The sequence below is a fragment of the Vombatus ursinus genome, unplaced genomic scaffold, assembly GCF_900497805.2.
Source record: "Vombatus ursinus unplaced genomic scaffold, bare-nosed wombat genome assembly UNPS02014863.1, whole genome shotgun sequence".
NCBI lineage: Eukaryota > Metazoa > Chordata > Mammalia > Diprotodontia > Vombatidae > Vombatus > Vombatus ursinus.
The window spans coordinates 35847651-35869915 of NW_020954641.1; the positions used below are offsets into that span (position 1 = coordinate 35847651).

At 38.3% G+C, this 22265-nt stretch overlaps 1 pseudogene; it reads right to left on the reverse strand.

Annotated features, from left to right (window-relative positions):
- Nucleotides 1-19672: 19672 nt before the first annotated feature.
- Nucleotides 19673-21392, reverse strand: LOC114027690 (annotated as a pseudogene).
- Nucleotides 21393-22265: the final 873 nt, after the last annotated feature.

Genomic DNA, 22265 nt, shown 5'->3' on the forward strand with positions numbered 1-22265 from the left:
ATATTAAAAAGTGGAGACATCACCTTCCCTATTAAGTTCCTTATAGTCAAAGCTATGGTATTTCCAGTAACAACTATAAGGAAAACTGAGCACCACAGAATCGATACTTTTGAATTGTGGTGCTAGAGAAGACTTTTGAGATTCCCTTGGAGAGCAAGGAGATCAAATCAGTCAATACTTAAACAAATTAATTCAGACTGGAAGGTCAAATACTGAAGCTGAAGAGAGGACAAAACTCATTAGAAAAGACCTTGACTTGGGAAAGATTAAAGGCAAAAGGAAAAGGGGACAGCACAGGATGACATGGGTAAATAGTGTCATGGAAGCAACAAAAAGGAGCTTGGACATACTTCGGGAGATAGTGGAGGATAAAAGGGCCTGGTGTACTATATCCCACAGGGTCACAAAGAGTCAGATATGACTGAACGACTGAACTACTCAACAACAGCAACAAGCCAAAGAGGAGAGAACCAAGTTTAACTTGGGAGCTATTATATTCCCTCCTTCACTTAAAATGAGCTATTTATTATATAATAGAGTGTTATGTAAATACCATTTATTATAACCTGTTTGTAGATTATTAACATCTCTTCATGTTTCAAAATAGATTAGAAATAGATCCATTAGACAGATACTTGTGCAGTGCTCACCTAGTCAAACCACGTTTATTTTTCTCCATCTTCATATGTGTGTGTGTATATAATATACATATATATATACACCTTGACAACATCATGCTGAAATTTCTAGACATAGAGATTTTATGACCAAATGAAAATGGAAACTTTTTTAAAGCACAGAATCACAAAATTTGAAAGTTGGAAGGGCTATTTTAGCAGCCTTCTTGTTCAACTTACACTTCCCAAGGAAACACTTCTCTAACTGTTAGAAGTTTTTCCTCTGAGATAAACCCTATATTTGCATTTTTAAAAATCAAATTCCATCCATTGCTACTGTTTTTGTTCTCTTTGACCAAACAATTCAAGTTTATTCCCTCTTTTATACAACAGATATTTAAATACTTGAAAATGGCTATCATGTCCTCCTGAGACTTCTCTTCTCCAGGTAAACTTTAAAGGTTCTTTCAACCAATCATCATATGAGATGGACTCAAGGCCTCACCATCTTGGTTGCACTCATTTGGACATTCTCCATAATATCAATGTCTATTTTGGATAGTGTTGCCCAGAACTAAATGCTCCAGAATCGATCAGAGCAGGACAGAGTACACTGGAACCATCTATCCCTGGATTCTGGCATAACACCATTACAAATCTCCTTCTCTTAATTTATCCCAATGTCCTATCAGCATTTTTCTTTTTTGTTGGCACATCACAGTATTGACAACGTATTTTGTGTTTGCAGTCCACTAACATCTTTTAGAGCAGAAAATCTGTCATCTCACCATGTCTTCCATATACATACATACATCCATACATATATATATATATTTATTAGCCAACATGTAAGACATTTTGAATCCTAGTGTAAGGCATTTGTTCCTAAAATTCATCTAATTAGGCTCAGTCTAATTTTTTAGCTGGTCAAGATATTTTGGCCTCTCTACTCTGCTATCCAGTGTGTTAGCTATCCCTCTCAGCTTAGTGTCATATAAAAATTTTATGAGCATGCCCTTTACTCCTTTATCTAAGTCACTGATAAAAATGTCAAACAGCACAGGCCAAGCATATATGCCTGGGGCACTTCTCTGGAGACCTCCTGCCATGCTGACATTGAACTTGAACTATTAACAACTGATCTGAGGTCAGCCCATTCAACCACTTCTGAATCCATGTAATTGTATTATCATTTAACTCGCTTCTTTTCATCTTCTCCCCAAGAATAGTATGATATACACTAGTGCTTTGCTAAAGTCTAGTAAATTACATACATACAGTTTTCCTTTCATCTACCACTTTAATACGCAAATCAAGAATGGGTGTGTGTCTGGCTTGTCTTACTGGATAAAGCCACATTTGATCTCTGCATTTGATCTTTTCAGTCCTTTTTCCTTGATCCATTCTAGAATTTTACCTATAGTCAAAGTCAAGCTAAGTGGCCTATACTCTACGGAGTCTGTTCTCTTACTTTTTTTTAAAAGTTGAGATATTTGTTCTTTTCTGATCTTGTGGTACTTCCTCCATTTCCTGTGATCTTTCAGATATCACTGACAATGGCTAGGCAATCACTTTTACTAGTTCTTTCAGTACTTGTGGATGTAGTTCATCTGGGCAGGTGATTTGAAATGATAAAAGGCAACTATTTGTTTTCTTACTTATCTTGTGTATCACCTCCCAAGCTATCTTTCTTTTGTCATGCCCAATGAAAAGATCGTTTTCCTTGTCAGAGGAAACAAGCAAGCAAAGAATTGAGCAGCTATGCCTTCTCTGTTGAATGGTTACTGTCCCATTCACCTCAAGAAGACATACTATTACATCCTTGATTCTCCTCTTTCTCCTAACATAGCTAACCCTCCTTTTTTATTGTCTTTAGTTTTTCTTACTAGTCTCAACTTATTACACTTCTTACACGATTTTTATACAACCGTGCCATGCTTTTATTTTCACGTTCTATTAGCTGCTCTTGCTTCCATTTTATTCACATTAAAAAACATTATGAATTCTCTTGGAGTATGAGGATACCCTGATAGAAACATATATATTATCACTATGGGGTATGCAGGCATGGTGACTATGCATCTTAGCACAACAGTTGACAATCTTATTCAGTAGACTGCAAAAAATCAGTTGATCAGGTCCCTTCTTCTGTATTTTTTTATAGTTAAATTTTCAATTAGGATCATCCCCATGAGTGTAGTATGGGTCATTGCATTAGAGACAGTACATGAGGAGATATTATAGAAATAGTAGATTACACACAATTTGTGTCTTATTTGTTGGAATGCTAACCTGTAATGTTTAAATCTTTTCAGCTCTTGAGATTTAATAGTGACTTGTAAAATTTTAATAATGTAGCATCTGGTGCTTCCCTTCACATGTAGAACCCCAGGTTCAAGATATTCTTTGGGTTAGGATGCATTTAAAATCATACTTCATGATCTTCAACAGTGAGTTTACTTTTACCAGAAAGCCAAAAGGCATATTAATTTGAAATAGAAGACATTTAAAGTTTCATCCCATGCTCATGGAGTACATTCTCCTATAGGTGGTTACCATAACATTAATGGGGAAGAACAAAAACAGAGAACACGTGTGATTAGAGAATATGCATGTAGAACACATGTGTAGGAAGCACATAAGACCAGGAAAAATTTATTAAGGAATCCATGTGACCAGTACATACCCATATAAGATACATACAAAAGGACAAATACCAACAGGGAAAATTTATAGCCAGGGTGACTCACATGTACAAGTCTGCAAAAGTAAACTGGTGTTTTTGTTAGGTTGCTCTTTCCTGAATATTGCCTCTAAGCCCTCCACTCTGCTTCAAGTCATCTCTGCTGGGTGTTGCACATCATCTAGTCTCTGTTGGACGTCCTTGCTAATCTTTTAGACATGGGCATACATTCTGATACTATCTGCTGCTATTCTGTAGGTGGGGAGCAATAGAAATCTGTTCCCTGATGAAGGCAGACTGCTATTCTTTTAGGATATAGCTAAAGTAAGGAGTCATCACATATATCTAAGGAACCAACAAAAGCCAGGAGAGTGTCCCCAAATTAAGATCAAGCCTATTTTTTAACTGCCTTTATCTGTTGCTGATTTGAGATCCTTGGTCCCAGTCAACTAACTACCTGATTTGTGATTAAATTCCTTGTAATTCCCATTAAATTCCTGATTGTGAGTCTGTGTCCCTAATTTTTTTTTTCTTTTTGGTGGGGCAATCAGGGTTAATGACTTGTCCAGGGTCACATAGCTAGTAAGTGTTATGTGTCTGAGACCAGATTTGAACTCAGGTCCTCCTGACTCCAAGGCCAGAGCTCTATGTACTGCGCCACCTAGCTGCCCATGTGTCCCTAAAGTTTATTTTTGTGACTTATTTCTAGTATCTCTCTCCTCTATCCCCCACACCATCAAGGCTATGTGGAGGCTGGGGAACTGAGGCTTACCTTCCTTCCAAGAGATTTTTTTTAATTGCCATACAATGAAGCTAGGGCTAGGGTAAAATATGGAAAAAGTTGGCAAGGCCAATGTCGTTTACCCACTGGCCCATATACTTTCTTTTATTATACATGTTTCTTAGGAACATAGCTCCTGACTTTTGAAGCAATATTTTGGCTAGGGCAAAAGCTCATTTTTTTCCTGCAAAGGTAAATACCAGTTAAGAATAGCCAAACCTAATGACTTCCTCTCAGTCCTCATTCTTCTTGACCTCCCTGTAGCATCTGACACCATTGACAACCCTCTCATCCTTTGTATTCTGTCCTCTCTGCAATTTCATGATATTGCTCTGTTTTGCTTTTTCTCTTACTTGTGTAACTATTCCTTCTCAGATCCCTTCACTCACCCATCGTCTATACCATGTTCACTAACTGTCCACGTATCAAAATTCTCTGTCCTGGGTATCCTCTTCTCTTTCCCATCACTGTTCAGATGAATTCTAGATCTGTATATCTAGCCCTAATCTGAATGCTGGGGTCTAGTTCTTCACAATAAACTACTTATTGGACATTTTATCCTGGGTGTTCCCATAGGCATCTCAAACTCAAAATGTCCAAAATAGAACTCATTATCTTTTCCCCTAAATCCTATCTTTTGTACTTCCTCATTACTATTCAGGCCATAATCATTTTTCAGTCTCCCAGGTGTACAACCTAAGTGTTGTCTTTGACTCCTTACTGTCATTTATTCTACATATCCAATCAGTTGTCCTATCTTGTAACGTCTCCCTAACATCTTTCACATAAGTTCCCTACTCACTACACTTTCCATAAATCCACCACCATAGTTCATTCTCATCACATCTCACTTGAACTATAGGAATTGTCTCCTCCATGATATTCCTACCTTATATTTCTCCTCACTTTTGTCCATTCTTCACACAGCCGCTAAAGTAAATTTCCTGAAGTTGAAGATCTGGTCATATCACCCTCCTAGGATTCAATATACTCCAGTGGCTCCCTATTGCCTCTAGGATCAGCCTTAAATTCCTCTAGTATTTACATCTTTTAACAACTTGACTGGTTTTTTTTGTTCATTTGTTTGTTTGTTTTGCCTTTCCAGCTTGTTTGTACATTCCTTCTTTCCATGTGCTCTGCAAACCAGAACTAGATTACTTGTCATTGCTCACACAAGACACTAACTCCAGTTTCTGTGTCTTTACATTTGCTGACCTTCCCCCCTGTCTGGAATGTGTTTCCTCCTCACTGCTGTCTCTCAGAATTTCTTTTTCTTTATGACTCAGTTCAAGCATCACCTTCTACATGACATTTTTCCTGATTTCCTTGCCTTTTCCCCCCAGTTTCTAAGAGCCAACACCCCTAGAACTTAGTACAGTGCCTGGCATATTGTAGGGTATTGAATAGATGATTGTTGAGATATTGATTGCAGAAAGCAAAAGTTTCCTGACCTTTACCTCCCTTTCCTCACAGCTGCCTTTCCTCTGAGATTATCTTCCATGTACTCTGTCTTTATCTTGCATATGCAAAATTGTGTTCATGTTTTCTCCCCTACTGGAATGTGAGCTTCTTGAGGGTAAGGATTGTCTGCCTTTCTTTGTATCCTCAGTACTTAGCACAGTGCCTGACACATAATAAGAGACTAATAAATGCTTATTTACTGACTGACTAGATTTTTCTTCCTCCTTCTTAATGGTAAACCAATACTTTATTTTTTTCTCAACTTATTTTCCAACTCAGCAAAGAAAAAATTACATTTTAAGAAATAGTGGTTCTTGCTCTGAGAACTTGTGAAATCTCCTTTGTATTAGGCTCTGGTTGCTAGAGACATTGAAAAAGTGGCTTGAGTTCATACAGGTAATAGTACTGTATAATAATAATACAATATATTTATATTGTTATAACTATTATATTATATTACATTACATGTTAATATAATATAATAATAAAACTGATATAGTGTAAAGCCTCTTGGGGGGAAGAAAGACAAGTTAAGGATCCAATTATTTTCAGATGCTCTTTCCAACTTAAATCATGCAAATTAGCAAGAGCTTTCATTTGGTCCTTCTTTTTATTAGTGGCAAAACTTCTTTCTTTAGTGGGATATTCATCAAACTTAGGTACTACCTCATGTGTATATACGCTCCAAAAGTGTCTGGAACATTCTTGGCTTAACAGAGCTCTCTTAAAGAAAATCACCAAAGCATAGTTGGAGTTTAAAAGTATAAAATTGAAGGTATTTTCTGCTGTTTCTGGAGTTTTTATTATCTGAAAGTAACATTGAATGGGCTCTGGGTGATACCAGCCCCAATTCTTGAATCCTCCCCATCCCTCACCTCAGCTTAACTGAGAAAAGGTTCTTGAGAAATACATGAATTATTAGGCTCCATAATATTTCTCTTTTTCCATTTGACTATGTGCCCCTTTAGTTTAATTATTTGGTTTATTGCTTCTGTGCATGAAAACAGAAAACCAATCCAAATTAGTCACATGAAAAAAAAATGCAGAATGTTCTCATAGAGACTGGGAATTAACTTACCATTTTTCTATCATATGTTATCCCAGTAGGATATTAAGGTGTACAAAGGGAAGACAGGAATTTGGCAAGGAAAAACGTCTCTGTTGGATGAATGAATAGCTAGACATGTATGTAGATATATGTATATATACCTTGATGGATAGGTTAGCTTTCCTAGTTTGAAGAAAATTATTGTTTAAGATCCCAATGGCAATTAACACAGAACATATAGGTAGAATTTGTATCTGTCTGGATCATCAAATTGTCTCTCCAGGATAATAACTGTATAACATTTGATCTGACTGTGAAGATAAATTCACACCTTGTGCCCCTGGACCAGATCTTGGGGAGAGATAGACAGGCTTTGATTTCTTGTCATTTTTCTATCCCTGATGATCCTCTGGTGTTGGGGACCCTCTGATAGCAGATGAGCATGTGCCTAGCAGTGTGGGTGGATGGACTGTGGTGGTTAAGAATACCATTTCAGCTTAGGGATCTTGGAAGTGCCAAGAATCTGACAGGATGACAGATAGTGAGGGAAGAAGCCAAGGCTGTTTGGGGTGGCCTCTATTCAACTCATGGTTGACAGCCAAGGACAATTTGTGGTTGATGCCACATGCCAACTCACACCGCACATATGCATGTTTACTCCAAAAATTCTTAGGTATAATTATCCTAATAGGGCTCAGTAAAAAGATATGAAGGTACATTTTAAAACAAATGTCAAATGAAGGTGATTAATAGAGCTCTTTACTGAATGCGAAGAATGTGGATTTAGTTATATAGTCAACTTTTCGATTCATACCAACAAGAATTTATTGTGTAGCTTGCATTTTTGAGTTACTGTGCTAGGGAATAAACCCCGCAAATGTGTATTAAGTTCCTTCCATGTACTAGGCACTCTATTAGTCACCATAGATACAAAGGAAAGAACTGAACCTGTTCTCAAGAAGCTTCCATTCTATTGGGGGAGGAACGTATTTATAAGCATATACAAAGTATGTTTGATCACATATGGGAGATACAAAGAAATATAAGCTATTATTCTTGAGAAATGTTTAATCCATTAACACAAGATTAATTACCTTAAGAATTATTTAATGATTTTCTCCCTAATACTTTTTGAACTATATATGATCTACTAGTTGCAAGTATCTGTATGTGTTCATAAACATAAATTTGTCCTCATGCTTTTATCTGAATATTAGGTCTCTTACTGCATTTCAAAATTAATTGCAACATTTTTCATATTCATGGGCTATATTGTTTTTTTCTCTTCTCTAGGGTTGATTGTCACTAAGCAAAGCTATGAAGTAGGATAAGTTCTATCTTCTTCAGTAATTATTCATCTCCTCAGGGTCACTTGACCTCAACTTTCCTTCTTTTCCAAGAAAATAACATCATTTGCTACTGTATGATAAAGTTTATCTCATTAGTCAAAATATTTCTTGTGTGTTGATATAGTCTGACTGTAAGACTGGGACCATGTTTATACAGGATAAGTATATAAACTGTTTTGGTGAAAAATGTCTTTGGTGTACAACACATCAGCTTGGAATGAGTAAGAAAGGAAATAGAGAGAACAATTGTGAGAATAGAGGGGGAAATGGGAAATAGAGAGCAGAAGAAAAGAAAAGAGGAAGGGAGGGAGAAAAAGAGCAAAAAGGAAGGAAAAGAAAGAGGGAGTAAAAGAGGAGGGGAGTAAGGAAGAAAGGGAAGAAGTAAAGAAGGTTGAGAGAATGTCAGTTTTCAGGAAAAATGAATCATTTTGTGTCTATATATAACTACATGGTAAAAATAATTATTTCAGTGATTTCCCCTCCCCCCCACCTTGATTCTAAGTACATTGTGGCTAACTCTTATATAATCAGGAAATATCATGAATTAGGATTAGAAACAAATAGCAAGAGTTTGAAGAAAGTAGAAAAAAAGATCGTTATTTTAGAAGGAAACGCCATTTAGATCATTGATAAAGTCCCCAAATCAAGAGAAGACCTATTGATATATTTGGAAATTATTTTTTACTATGAAAATAGTTAATGAAATAACCCACTAATGTATCTTCTATCTTCCAGTAAGTCATCAGATGCTTAAGTGAAGTTGCTCATGCCAGTTTTTCTTTTCATTAAATATTCATATTTACTAATGGAAATTGTTCTGACAAATTGGGCAAATTGAGAAACCTATAAATTTATGCCACAAAAGAGGAGTTTTGGAATTCCCAGTGAGCTATGCTAATGTTTAAATCATTAACACTTCATCGATTTTATAATTAAAAAGCTAGAAAGTAAATATAGCATGTGTTTTAAATGCTGTAATAGTTGTTTATCTTGAAGCTGAGAACACAGCCTTTTTTATTGCTGGTGTCCATTAGCTGCTAAATATGCGTACTGCCATTTTGTCAAATCATCTTCTTTCTATTTTAAGGGGGCAAACCTCCTGAAGTGGATTGCCTGGAGGTATATCACGGAAAAAGCAGTGTTTTGGGAATCATAGTTTTGCCATTGACTTTCTGTGGGGTTTCAGGACATTAGGTTCAATTCAATTCAATTTGTTTCAACAAGCATTTATTAAGTGGCTACTATGTTCACAACAACTATGCTAGGCACTGGGGAAGAAATGACCTGTGCTTCCTTATTTTTAAAACAAGAGAATTGATCTTAAGATTCTTTCCAACTCTTTAGGAGCCAATCTGCTAAACTTGTATTGTGGGCCTACTCACAATCACTTCTTTTGAGTATTTTCCAAGTTTAGATATTCTGTGTCTGCTTCTCATCTTTTTCCTGGCATCCCCCTTTCCCATGTGGAAATTGTTGGGAACTCAGAACTATGTCATTCAGACATGGCAGCTGTTAGAGTTTACTAATTATTCTTCAGATGTGGACAACATTAGGATCTAGCATACACATAACCTTGCTGGCTGGCCACATACACTGGGGACAACTGTATGTCCCCACCATTTTCCTTGCAAATATCTCCTTTGCTCCTATGATTTCATATGTGGGGTTTGACTTATCTCTGTACAAGTCATATTCACTAACAGTCCTCTTTCTCTACCACTCCTGCTCTCAATCCTGGAATGAGAGAGGCTTAGCTTCCAGAAAAATAGAGATGATAGATACTGGTTAGATCAAATCTGGTACATTCCATTTAGTTCTGGATGCCACAGTTTATCAAAGGCATTGATAAGCTGGATGTCATCCAGAAGAGGGGAGTCATGAAGGTCAAGGGCCTTGAGTCCATGTTATATAAGGATTAGTTGAAGGAACTGGAAGTGTTTAGCCTAAAGAAGAGAATTTTCAGGAGAAATCAATTGATCAATTGTCCAAAAGTCCTCAATAAATGCTAGGTACAACATATGAGTACTTAGGATAAAAACAAAGCAAAACAAAACAAAACAAAACAGAAAAACAGAACCAAAGCAGTCCATGTGCTCAAAGAGCTTACATTCTAGATGGACAGACAACATGCATGTATATAGGTATATAAATAAAATGAATATAATGTAATCTTGGTTGGGGGGAGGTGACTGGAAGACACCATCATCTGGGGGAATAAGAAAAAGTCTCATGCTGAGGGTGGCGCTTGAGCTGAGTCTTGAAGGAAACCAGGGATTCCTGTAGGCAGAGATGAGAAAGGAGTGTATTTCTGACATGGGAGATAACTATTGAAAAGGCACAGTACTGAAAGATCTAGAATCATGTGTGAGTAATCATAGCATGCATGAAGAAGAAGAATGTGTAATAAGACTGGAAAGATAAGAAGGACCCAGATTATGAAGAGCTTTAGATGTCAAAGGAGCCAACCTTTGATCTTAGAGTTAATATGGAGTCACTGGTGTTTACTGAATAGGGGAGGTAGCATAATCTTTAAGAAGGGCTTGCATGTCGGGAAAATGAATTGGGTGGTTGTGTGAAGGATAGGATAATGTCCAAGTTGAGGGAGTAATCTAAATAAAAATGATAATCAGATCTATTCCTGTGGCTGATGTCACTGAGAGATATTGTAGAGAGAAGATGAAAAGACCCAGAAGAGAGAGAATACACTTGAAGTTGGGGAAAGAAAATGGATGATGACAAAGCAAAGGAGACTGAGAAGGGGTCAGACATACAGAGGGAGAACCAAGAAAACGGTGGCATAAAAACTCAGAGACAAAAGAATGTACATGAGGAGAGGGTAGTCAATAGTGTCAAATACTTCAGACAGGTAAAGAAGGATAAAAATTGAGAAAAGATTATTAGCTTCGATAATTAAGAGATCACTGATAACTTCAGAGAGAGCAGTTTCATTTGAGTAATGAGGTGGGACCCAAATTACAAGGAGTTGAGAAATGGGGAGAGTGAAATGAACAGAGAAAGAGAAGAGGAGACTTGCAGCAAATGACTTTAATTTTCAGTAAAATATGAGTTAAAGTCTTTAGCTAAGAAGGAAATAAGAACAGATTTGTGACACCTGATGTGGGGAATGAAATAGTGAATCGCTTTGGGAAGAGTAAAAGCATTGCCATGTTGTAGCGAAGTTCCAGGTGAGAGTGGATAACTTAAATTTGTATGGAACCTAGTTAAGGTTGGATGACTTCTTCCAGCTCTGTTTAGCAGCATAGGAATTTGAATGAAGGAGTTGAATAGTGAGGGTAATCCAGGGTTGGGTATGACAAGTAGCAAGGCATCTGAGAGTAAAAGATAGTATACAGTTGAATTGATTCATTAAAAGATTGATGGTCACTCAATAAGCATTTATTCATTGTTTACTAATGCCAGGCATTGTCCTAAGTACTGGGGTGCAAAGAACTCAAACTAAACCAAACCAAACCAGACGAAAAACCCCACCAGTTCCTGCTCTCAAGCAATACACTTTCTAATGGGGGAGACAATATACAAATATCTAGGTGTATATGTTTGCATGTGCATGTGTATGTGTATATATGTAGTGTGTATACACACAGTATTTGAAAACACTCTAAAAAGGTAGGCTTTAGTACATTACATATATAGTACATATTAGGGCTCTATCCACTGTGCCACCCTTAGAAGAGGGAGGATTTCAAACCAGTTCTTCTGACTAAATCTAGCATACTTTCCACAGCACTACAATGTTAATGGAGAAGGGCATTTGAAAAATATTGCACAAGTACATTGGTACAATGAACAAACTCACTTTGTATCAGTGAAAACATTTTAAAGGGTCTCTCCACGTTTGCTTAACCCAGGGCATGTTCTGACATAAAGAAATACTGGGGACACTACAAAAAGCCTCTTAAAGCAGAGGAGATTTGAGTTGAGTCTTGTAGGAGAACAGGGAAACTATGAAGTGGAGTCTAGGTAGCAGAGAATTCCAGGTATGAGGTAGAGCCAGTGTAAAGTCACGGAGCCAGGAGATGGAGTGTGGTGCTCAAGGAAGTGCAAGTAGGCCAGTGCATCCGGATCATAGAGTGCCTAAAGAGGAGTGAGGTGCATAAGAAGGATGGAAATGTAGGAAAGGACCAAGTTGTAAAGAGTAATTTACAAGACATTTACAAATGTCTTCAATGAGGACAAACACAGCATCAAGGTCAGCTACCACACTGATGGTGAATTCTTCAACTTGAAAAGGCTATAGGCCAACACCAAAGTGGAGAGAGTGTTGGTGCATGATCTTCCATTTGCTGATGATTGTGCACTCAATGCAGCCTCTGAAGCTGAGATGCAACAAAGCATGGATTGATTCTCTGCTGCTTGTGCTACTTTTGGCCTAACAATTAACATCAAGAAAACACAAGCGCTCCATCAGCCACCACCACATCATCGGTTACAACAAGAGGAGAAGTTTTGAATGCTCTGGATAAGTTCACTTACCTTGGTAGTGTACTTTCCAAGAATGAAGTTGACACACCCATTACCAGAGCTAGCTCAGTGTTTGGGGGGCTCCAAAGGGAAGTGTGGGAGAGAAGAGGTATTAGACTCACTACCAGACTGGAGGTCTACAGAGCCCTTGTGCTAACCTCATTGTTGTATGCCTGTGAAATGTGGACAGTGTACCAGCCCCATGCCAGGAAACTGAATTACTTCCATTTGAATTGTCTTAGGAAGATTTTGAAGATCATCTAGCAGGATAAGATACCCGGCACTGAGGTCCTTTCTCAAACTAAACTGCCAAGCATTCGAACTCTTCTGCAGAGAGCACAACTCTGATGGACTGGCTACATGGCTCAATTGCAAAACATACGCTTGCCAAAAAGATTATTTTATGGAGAATTCATAGAGGGCAAGCGTTCACCTGGTGGTCAGAAGATGTGATACAAGGACACTCTCAAGTTCTCTCTTAAGAACTCTGGAACTGATTGTGTGACATGAGAGATACTGGCACAGGACTGATCAGCATGGCATGCCCACATCAGAGAAGGTGCAGTGCTCTACGAGCAAAGTAGAATTGAAGTAGCTCCAAAGAAACGTGAGATGCACAAATTTAGAGAATCCACCTCAAATGTTCACATGGACTATTTATACCCAAGAAGTGGTAGAACATTACGAGCTCATATTGGTCTAATCAGTCACAGTTGGACACTTGCATAATGATGTCATTTTGGCCCCCTTTAAGAACGAAGGACAGGGGATAGCTAGGTGGCACAGTGGATAAAGCTCCAGCCTTGGAGTCAGGAGGACTTGAGTTCACATCCATCCTCAGACACTTGACACTAGCTGTGTGATCTTGGGTATGTCACTTAACCCCAATTGCCTCACCAAAAATAAATAAATAAAATAAGAACAAAGGACAACAACCAAGCCTCCTAAACCTATTCTTCATGAACTCCAATCCTTCCACTTTCCCAGCTCATTAAACTTCCTCTAACTATACTCTCCTCTTATTCTAAGCTCTCAACCTCAAGCATATCTGTATTCCAGTCCATTCTCCACTCACATGCCAAGATGATTTTTCTAAAGCATAGGTATGACTATATCACCTCCCTCCTCAAGATGCCCCAGTGACTGCCTATTACCACCAGGATCAAATAGAAGTTCCTGTGTTTGACATTTAGTACTCTTTACATGATGTTGAAAACATCATGCTAAAAAGCATGGGAGCAAGCACACAACCTTGTTTTACCCCATTTATATAGCACTTTAAGGCTCGCAATGTAATAATTTATTTTTATAAAAACCCCGGGAGGTAGTAACTATTACTACCCTTGTTTTACAAAGGAGGAAACTGAGGCAGGCAAAAGTTAAGTGACTTTCTCAGGGTCACATAACTAGTGTCTGAGACCACCTTTTAAACTCAGGTTTTCCTGACTCCAGGTCCAGCACTCTTATCTTCTCCATAATTATATGATGGTATAATACCATGTTACGATTATGTTCTCCTAGCTGCTGACAGGAGAATATGATAACATTGTAGCATCCTGGAACAATTGCTCCTCAATGCTTTGTTGTTGGGCTGGCTGCAACACACAGTCTGGGTTCCTAGACTCATAGATCTTCCTGGGTTACAATGTGCCAGGCACTGTGTCTCATATTTAGAACCCTTGATTTAGATTGTGGCTTGAATAGCATTTCTCACTGGAAGGCTGCTTAGGAGTTTCTACTTCTTTCCTTTTATTTTATGAATGACAAAAATGAGACACAGAGAAGGAAAAAAACTACCCCAAGGTCACACAGGTATTCAGTGGCATTGAATCCAAGTCTCCTGAATCTGAATCCAGTTTTTTCCCCATTTTATTACTCAATAAAGATTGATGAACTACTAATACCACAGTGTATAACTTGATTTTTTTTGTTTTGCTGATGTTTTCTGTTTTTGCAATTATTTTTCTGTATGCACTTCCTGCCCTTCAGTAACTCTTCCCTTATAACAAGGAAAAAAGGGTAAGCAAAACTATTAGATACAGTGATCTTGTGTGACTGTGTATGCAACATTCCACATTTATAGTTTCTCACTTCACCAATGAAATGACAGAGGTACATTTTTTATCTATCATCTGTAATCCTACTGGTCATTAAAATGACAGTGTTTGACTTTGTTTTGTTGTTATTTTCACTTACATTATTGTAGTAATACACATTCTTTTCTTGGTTGTTCTTACTTGAAAGAAGCATTTATTAAGTGCACATTATATGCCAACCACTGTGTTAAGCACTGGAAATACAAAAAGAAGCCAGACAGTCCCTCATGTCAAGGAACTGAGTTGCACTGGGAGAGACAACACATAAGAGAAAGTTCAGTTGTAAGAAAGATGGCAAGGTCTAGGGGTCTTTAGTTGGTCTAATGAAAGTGTCGGGAGTCTGGAGGGAGTAGAGGCTGGGCAGATGATAAGTTCTAGGGCATCTCAAGACCTAGTGTCAGGACAAATGATATGGCCTAGTGGTTCTCCATTTTCCCCTGGAAGGGATAGAATTGGTGACTCACACCTCATCTAAGTCATATGAACAGTCAAGCAATCCATATTGGTTCTGTGTGATTCAGAGCTATGGGAGGAGCCAAGAGGGAAGGGAGAAGGTGATTCCAGGGATGGTGGATCGTCTTGCAGACTAGCCTTTTTGAATGGGTTCTGGGCAGTTGTAGGAGAGGCATCAGGGGAGGAATCAAAGAGTAAAGATTGTATGGAGTGGACATTGGTTCTTATGAGCTTCCTATTATTCCAATATCCCCCAATAGATGGGAACCTACTTTCTTTCCATGTCTTTGTGTAATCTGAATTTTTCTTAAGGAATTGTGGGACTACCATCTACCTACCATTTTAGTAATCAAACCACATTCAAAATTATTCACCTTGGTATCCTATAACAACTTGAGAAAACTAAAAAAGGACATAACGTTTCCCAGAGAACTAAATCATTGATCACCTTTAAAATACAAAGTATCAGGAAAATATGGAAGAATCCTCCTCGGGGTCAATGTGTGGGGAATAGTATACTGTATGACAGAAATTTATGCCCAGTAGGAGGGCTACATTAGCAATATCTGACACTCTAAATGCCAAAGGGACAGGTGCAGATGACCAGTAGCTCTCTCAGAGAGGCTCTAGGAGGGAAACCTCACCTCTAACCATTAGTGTAGGAAGCAGCCTCTGATTTTCTTCTTCTCCAGGCTGGCATAGCAAATTGTTTTCCCTGCATTCATTTGGAAATAATGTAGTGTCTGGGCATTCCTTGCATCACACCATTTCCTACCCTCCCTGTATCATCTAGATTAAAATGCAGACAGAACTCTAAATTAAGAAATATGTTCTCTTTGCCCATTAACCCCACCCACTTTTTTGCTGAATTGTTTTGAACTTCATGCTGTCTGATTAGCAATAATTTATTCTCCCTGCCTTATTCTCTTTCCTCCCTTTACCTGACACCCCCTCCTCCCCTACTTTGCCATCAATTCCTGTTATAATCACCTACATTTAAAATATGTTCTGTGGCTGCACATTTGGAGAGCTTTGGAGTATTCCAGTCCCACCAAAATGTGAATGGAATGAAAAATGGATCTTCATAAATATATTTTTTCCATCCCTTAACTAGTAGGGGACTGTAAGTAATCCAAGCTATGATGAAGCCATGTAATGACTTAAAGACCAAGAACACCTGCTGTTTAAAGATAGCTTTCAGCTCTCACCTACAGGAAGTGATAAGAAAAAATTATATTTTTACAGCCATAAATGTACCAGATGGAAAAAGTGCCACGTGAACATTGTTCATATATTAATGTACTAATGAATTAGTAGCGTTATTAATTGTTGGTGAGCATTGTGGATCATAGTGTTTGTCCTTTTTTTAAGCCAAATTCTAGCTAATGTTAACTTTAACCAATGAGGTCTGGCTAATATTAAAATTTTCAAATACTAAATAGAAAAGTTTTGCTTATTAACTGGGATCAGGTAGGTCTCATCCACGTTCTTGAAATGTATTGGCCAAACCCTTCTTTTTATGAACCAGAGTTTGGACTTCAGCTCTAATAAATCTAAATTTATTTAATAATAGGAAATATGAAGCATTTTCCACATTAAAATGTTTTCTAGAATTCTAATGAATAAAATGAAAATGAAAACAATCAGCAGACAATTTTGGAGATTTTAAAGCAACTTATTTTAAATTATTTAAATTACTTTAAAAACTGAAGATGTAGAAAACTGTGCTTGTGGTTAAATATATAATTCTAGGCATAAAACACTGTAACCTATAGCCCAAGGTCTCCTGAAAGCTCTAGGCTCACACAAATTAGATTTGATTTCCTAAAGGACTCATTTCCTTCTTGCCTTGTTGCCCCCACTCAGAGTTTACTCTGGGAAGATCACAATTTAATTCATGTCTAGATTCCCACAGAAATGGGTAAAAGGGATCTATAATCTATATATAAGCAAACAAAGTCATGAATGCATATTGGATGGATCACAGTTTTAATTTTATCCTATTGAAAATATTCAAATGTAAAGGATGCACAGGAGATCATAAGTAGATGCAGAAACCCCATAAATCATACACAGTTGTCCTTAGAAGCAACTGAATTCAGAGTTGCTATCTGGGCAGTGATCTGGCATTCCCATGAAAATCCCATGTTTTTCCAGAGTCCCATGTGGTTCCTCCAAAACTCAGTGTCTCTTGTGATTTGTTCTTCCCCTAGAAAACAAACATGTTTTGGCTTTGTTACCAAGGATCTCTTAGGAATTTGATGGACTTCCCTCAAATATCATGCTTCTTGTCTACTCAGCAGCTTTGACATTATTGACTATCCTTCCTTCCCTGGATACTCTTGCCTCTCTGCACTTTCATCACTATGTTCTCTGGCTTTCCTTTTACTTGTCTGGCCCCTCCTTTTCAGTCTCCTTTGTGAGATCATTGCTCATATATCACTCCCTTACTCTATGAATACCCAAGACTCTGAAGTCCCTTTCAATTCTCAAATGATGCAATCCTAGGAAAAGATTTAATAACTGATTGTTTAAGGGAGTTAGTGAGTGATGAGTTGAGGAAGATTCTGAGATGAGAATTTGGGTTACTGGAAGGGTGGTGGTATACTCAAAAATTAGATAAATTAGGAAGAGGAGTGGGTTTGAGGGAAAGGCCATGAAGGAAACAAATATTTGTTAAGTGCCTTCTATATGCTAGGCACTATGCTAATTGCTTTTCAAATATTATCTCATTTGATCCTCACAACAACCCTGGGAAGTAGATGCTATTATTATTCTTTTTTGACAGTTGAGGAAACCAAGGCAGGGAGAGGTTAAGTGAACTGCCTAGGGTTACACAGCTAGTAGTTGTCTGAGGTCAGATTTGAGTTCTCTACACAGTACCACCTAGCTGTTTTGGAAATATTGAGTTTGAGATGTCTGTGGGATACCTAAATGATGATGATGCTTAACTGGAGCTCCATGGAGAATGAACCTAGTTAGCACAATTGTATGGCTTGCTCCACAACTGTTCAGCAGCATATGAGCAGGAGCAAAGAAGGTGGTTAATGTGAATAAACTAGGATAATGACAAGAACAGATGTATGACAAGAGTTCTGTTTGGTCACTTGTTAATAATACAATAGGGGATCTACAACCGAAGGAGAAGGCAGAGCAAGATAGGGACTCAGGTTTGGCAGGACTAACAGGAGAGGGTTGAAGTAATGAGGAGTGGTAGTATGGGAAGGGAATTTTCATCTCAATAGGCCATGACTGAGTCATACGTATTCTGATGGGAGGAGGGAGAGTTTGAACCATAAAATAGATTTTCACAGGCTTCTCAGTAGCAATAGCGGTTATGCCCTAGACTCCACTCGATGTTAATTTTCTGAGTGAAAGGTGTGGTGGGAATGGGGCTCATTTGCTTCAGGCATGGTGGTAGGGGGATGCTGGTAAATGCTTAACAAGTAGCTCTCCTTAGCATACACATATTTAAAATTGATCTGTATCATTAACCTTTTTGCCATTACTTTGTTAAGACTAGACAATCAACAAAACAATAAATCAAGCCTTGATTTATAGTTTGCTGATTTCTAAAAGGTGTAATTGCTCACACTGAAAATTTAACAATTGGCTTAGGAGCCAGTATGAACTGAATCCAGCACACTCCTGCCTAATGGCAGGGTTGTGAGAGGCCAAAATGGAAGATTGCCTGATTAGACACCTTTCTATTTATCTAGTGCTAAGGTATAGCTGATTTGCTGATACAATAAGTGCTTTATAAACACTTATTTTTTCCTAAACAACAAATAGCACTAGTGGGAAATTTAATGAAAGACAATTTTGTCGGGCCAAGAACAAAGCAAGGTAGGGAAAGAGGTTAGAGTTAGAAGGAACCTTAGAGGGCATGTAGTACAAATATTTCACTTTTTAGATGAGGAAATTGAGGACCAGAGAGATTAAAGAATTTGCCCTGGACCCCATACATAGGCTGTAAATGGCTGAGCCAGGATTCAGACACAGGTTCATTGACACCCAAAGTAGTGTTGTTCTAAACTACTAGGCAGTAGGGTAGGGAATTATTGAAGGGCATTCTGTTCTGAGCTATTTTTACTAAGGTTTGCAATGCAGTCATTTAGACATAGAATGTTTGAACTCAAGAGACAATAGAGATCACTGGGATTGATCTTCTTATCTTTTACAGAGGACCAGAGAAGTGCCATGATCAAAATCATACAGCAAGTCAATGACTTCAACTTACCACAGAAGCTAGATTTTCTGACTTCCATTCTATATTCTTTCCCTTATATTATACCACTATGGTTAACCTCACTGAGATTTTCAATAATGAAAAATAGGAACTTTATAAGATCTTTTCTTTGATATAAATTAAAATCAAGGTGATTTTTTTTTTGGCTAGGCAATGGGGTTAAGTGACTTGCCCAGGGTCACTCAGCTAGTAAATGTCAAGTGTCTGAGGCCAGATTTGAACCCAGGTCCTCCTGACTCCAAGGCCAGAGCTTTATCCACTGCACCACCTAGCTGCCCCAAGGTGATTTTTTTTTTTTACAAAGCTAAGCAGAATAGGAGACATTCCAAAACTATTAATATTTTATGGAGAGGAGGGTAGAGTTAAAAGCTAGTTTACAAATATAAATAATAAAAATTCATACGTATGTATAATATTTAGAAAAAGGGAGGAGGGCCACAGCAACCAAGAACACTAAGCTAGCAGGGCATATGTCATGTGAATTTTGGGGAAAGGGCTTATGGGAGGCCAGATTTCCTGGGTCTGTGAGGAGGTGGTATAGACATTTCAGGTAGGTGACAATGCTATCTTTGATATCCTGGATAAAGATCTGCAGGTGGACATTGCCTTTGTCAAAGAATCATGTGAAACAGCCAGAAAACATCTCATAGATCATCTTCATGACCATGAAATAACCTGAACCACAATGAGCTTTTTCTTTTGGGGTTTCCCATTAAGCCATTCTTCCTAAAAGCACAAACAAATCTCAAAAGGTAGTTGCTTTTCTTTTTGCCCTTTCTGATGGGCAAAGAGTTTGTTGAAGAAGACTTCTAGACAGAATAGCTTGACTTTCTTTTGCTACTCAATCAAGTTGGGGTCTTCAAGTGGAAGGTGTAGCTTGTCCAGACCAGTATATTTCTTTTTCAGATTTATTTATTTTATTTTTAATTTATGGAATAAAACAAATGTTTCCATAACAGAGTATAATAGAAAAGATGATTGCACATGAAACCGCAAATCTATTATGTATAACTTGCTATTTATTTTAAATATATAATAAAGTTATCTTGTAACTTCATATATATTTAAATATATAATAAAGTTATCTTGTAAATTTCTTTTTTCCCTCCTCCTCCCCCAGCCCTAGAGATGGCTACCATTAGAAATAAGTGTATATATGTATACATATATATATACACACACACACACGTACATACATGCATATATACATACACACATATATGTGTGTGTGAAAAATTATTCTATACATATATCTATTTATCAGTTCTTTCTCTGAATGCATTGGCACAATCTGATGGCACAATTGGTATGGCTGCTGACTTCCAAGATTAGTTCCCTGTCCATAATATCCAATAACCTACTGGTAAAAAAAAAAAAATCTGTTTTCTGGCCCAGGGAACTTCACCTATTCCCTGGCAGAGCCAAAAAGCATGGAGCCCAGATCACCATAATAGTTAACAACCTTGGAGGTTGGTCACCTTTGGTATTGGAATTTAATATCCAGATCAGTCATTGAAAGAGAGCTGATCTACAGTACTGGAGAACTAAAAAAGTCATGCTGCATGGGATCTGGGGGCACTTCCACTTCCAGGGGCTTCCTTCAGGCCACACTGCTTCAGGGTTGCAGCTGCCCACATTGTAGTTGCCCATGTTGGTTGGCCCCACAGGAGAGCCAATGATGTTAAGGAAAGGGAAGGCATTCTGGTTAGGCACGTGGGGCTGCAACTGATCTAGCTCTTCCCATTTTCTATCTTATTCTTCCTCATTTAGTTCATTATCCTTCCCATCTCAGAAGCAGATCCCATGGACTCTGGTTTAGTTGAGCCCTAGGGCTAGAGGACATAACAGACTTCACATCTCTTCGCTAGGTTCATGGGCACCTCCTTGGTGTCATTGTTCATCAGGTTTTTTTTAGTGCATGTTGCAGTTGGACCTTCCACTTGACTGGGTCAGGGTCATGAACCCATTCCTGGTATTTCCCAGTTTTTATAGTGCAGGTCTTGAAGATATTATTCTCTTTCTCATGTTGAGGACTATGTTAGGTTGCATGTTTCCAGAGAATTTGGAAGCACTTAAACTCCATGTGTAACCAGACAATCCCGGGGTACATGTGACTATCTACCTGGGCTACTAGCCAGGGATTCAGCTGGGCTCTTTGGAGTTGGAGGGCCATGTTCTTCTCAAACTCTTAGCATTTCACTACATAGAACCAAATGGATTAACAACAAAGAAAAAAAATGCTTTTGTCCTGTATCCCCTTCTAGGCTTGCCAAAGTTTGGTTACCACTGGCCCTGTTTTCCTTCTTTTTTTTCTTTCTTTTAAAAACATATTTGTGATCATTGATCTGATTCTGCTGATTTTACTCTGCATTACATTATATAGGCATTTCTTTAGATGCTTCATAATTCAATACTCCAGTTTCTAGGAGAGTAATCAAAATCATGTAAGATCCTATGAAATAGCTCTTTCTGGCTTGTGTTCCTTCCTTCTGCTTTCAGAAGGTGAATGCCACAGTCCACCCACAGCTCAGATGCCATCCCCTGAACTTTTTCAGGGGCAGGCATGAATCTCCACCTAACGGGAAGCTCAAACCATGGTGATCCAAGTCAGGATGGTACAACCAACCACACCAGCAGGGCAGCCCAAAGAAGCTCCATGACCCCAGACCAGAGCCCACAGGAACAGAGCATAATTATGAACCCAACATTCCTCCTCTTCCCAGAGACTGAGAAGGTTTAAGCCTAGGAGGGGGACCATGCCTTCCATAACCTAGTGGAGCACTTCTGCTCATTTGTGATCATATACCCTGAAGCAAAAATTCCTTTGCAGAAGCTTCTTCATTGTTATTGGCTAAGTAGAACTAGGGGACAGGGGACCCTCCCTACACTTGGGGGAACTCCATCAGTAGGAGCTAGAACCATTTGCAGTGAGCCTAGACACCACCAAACCCCCTTAAAGGCACTTGAGAACCCTGAGTGTGAAAGAGAAGTGAAACATATTCTACCTGGCCTTTAAGCAATGGGGGAACAGAATAGCTGGGTTGCA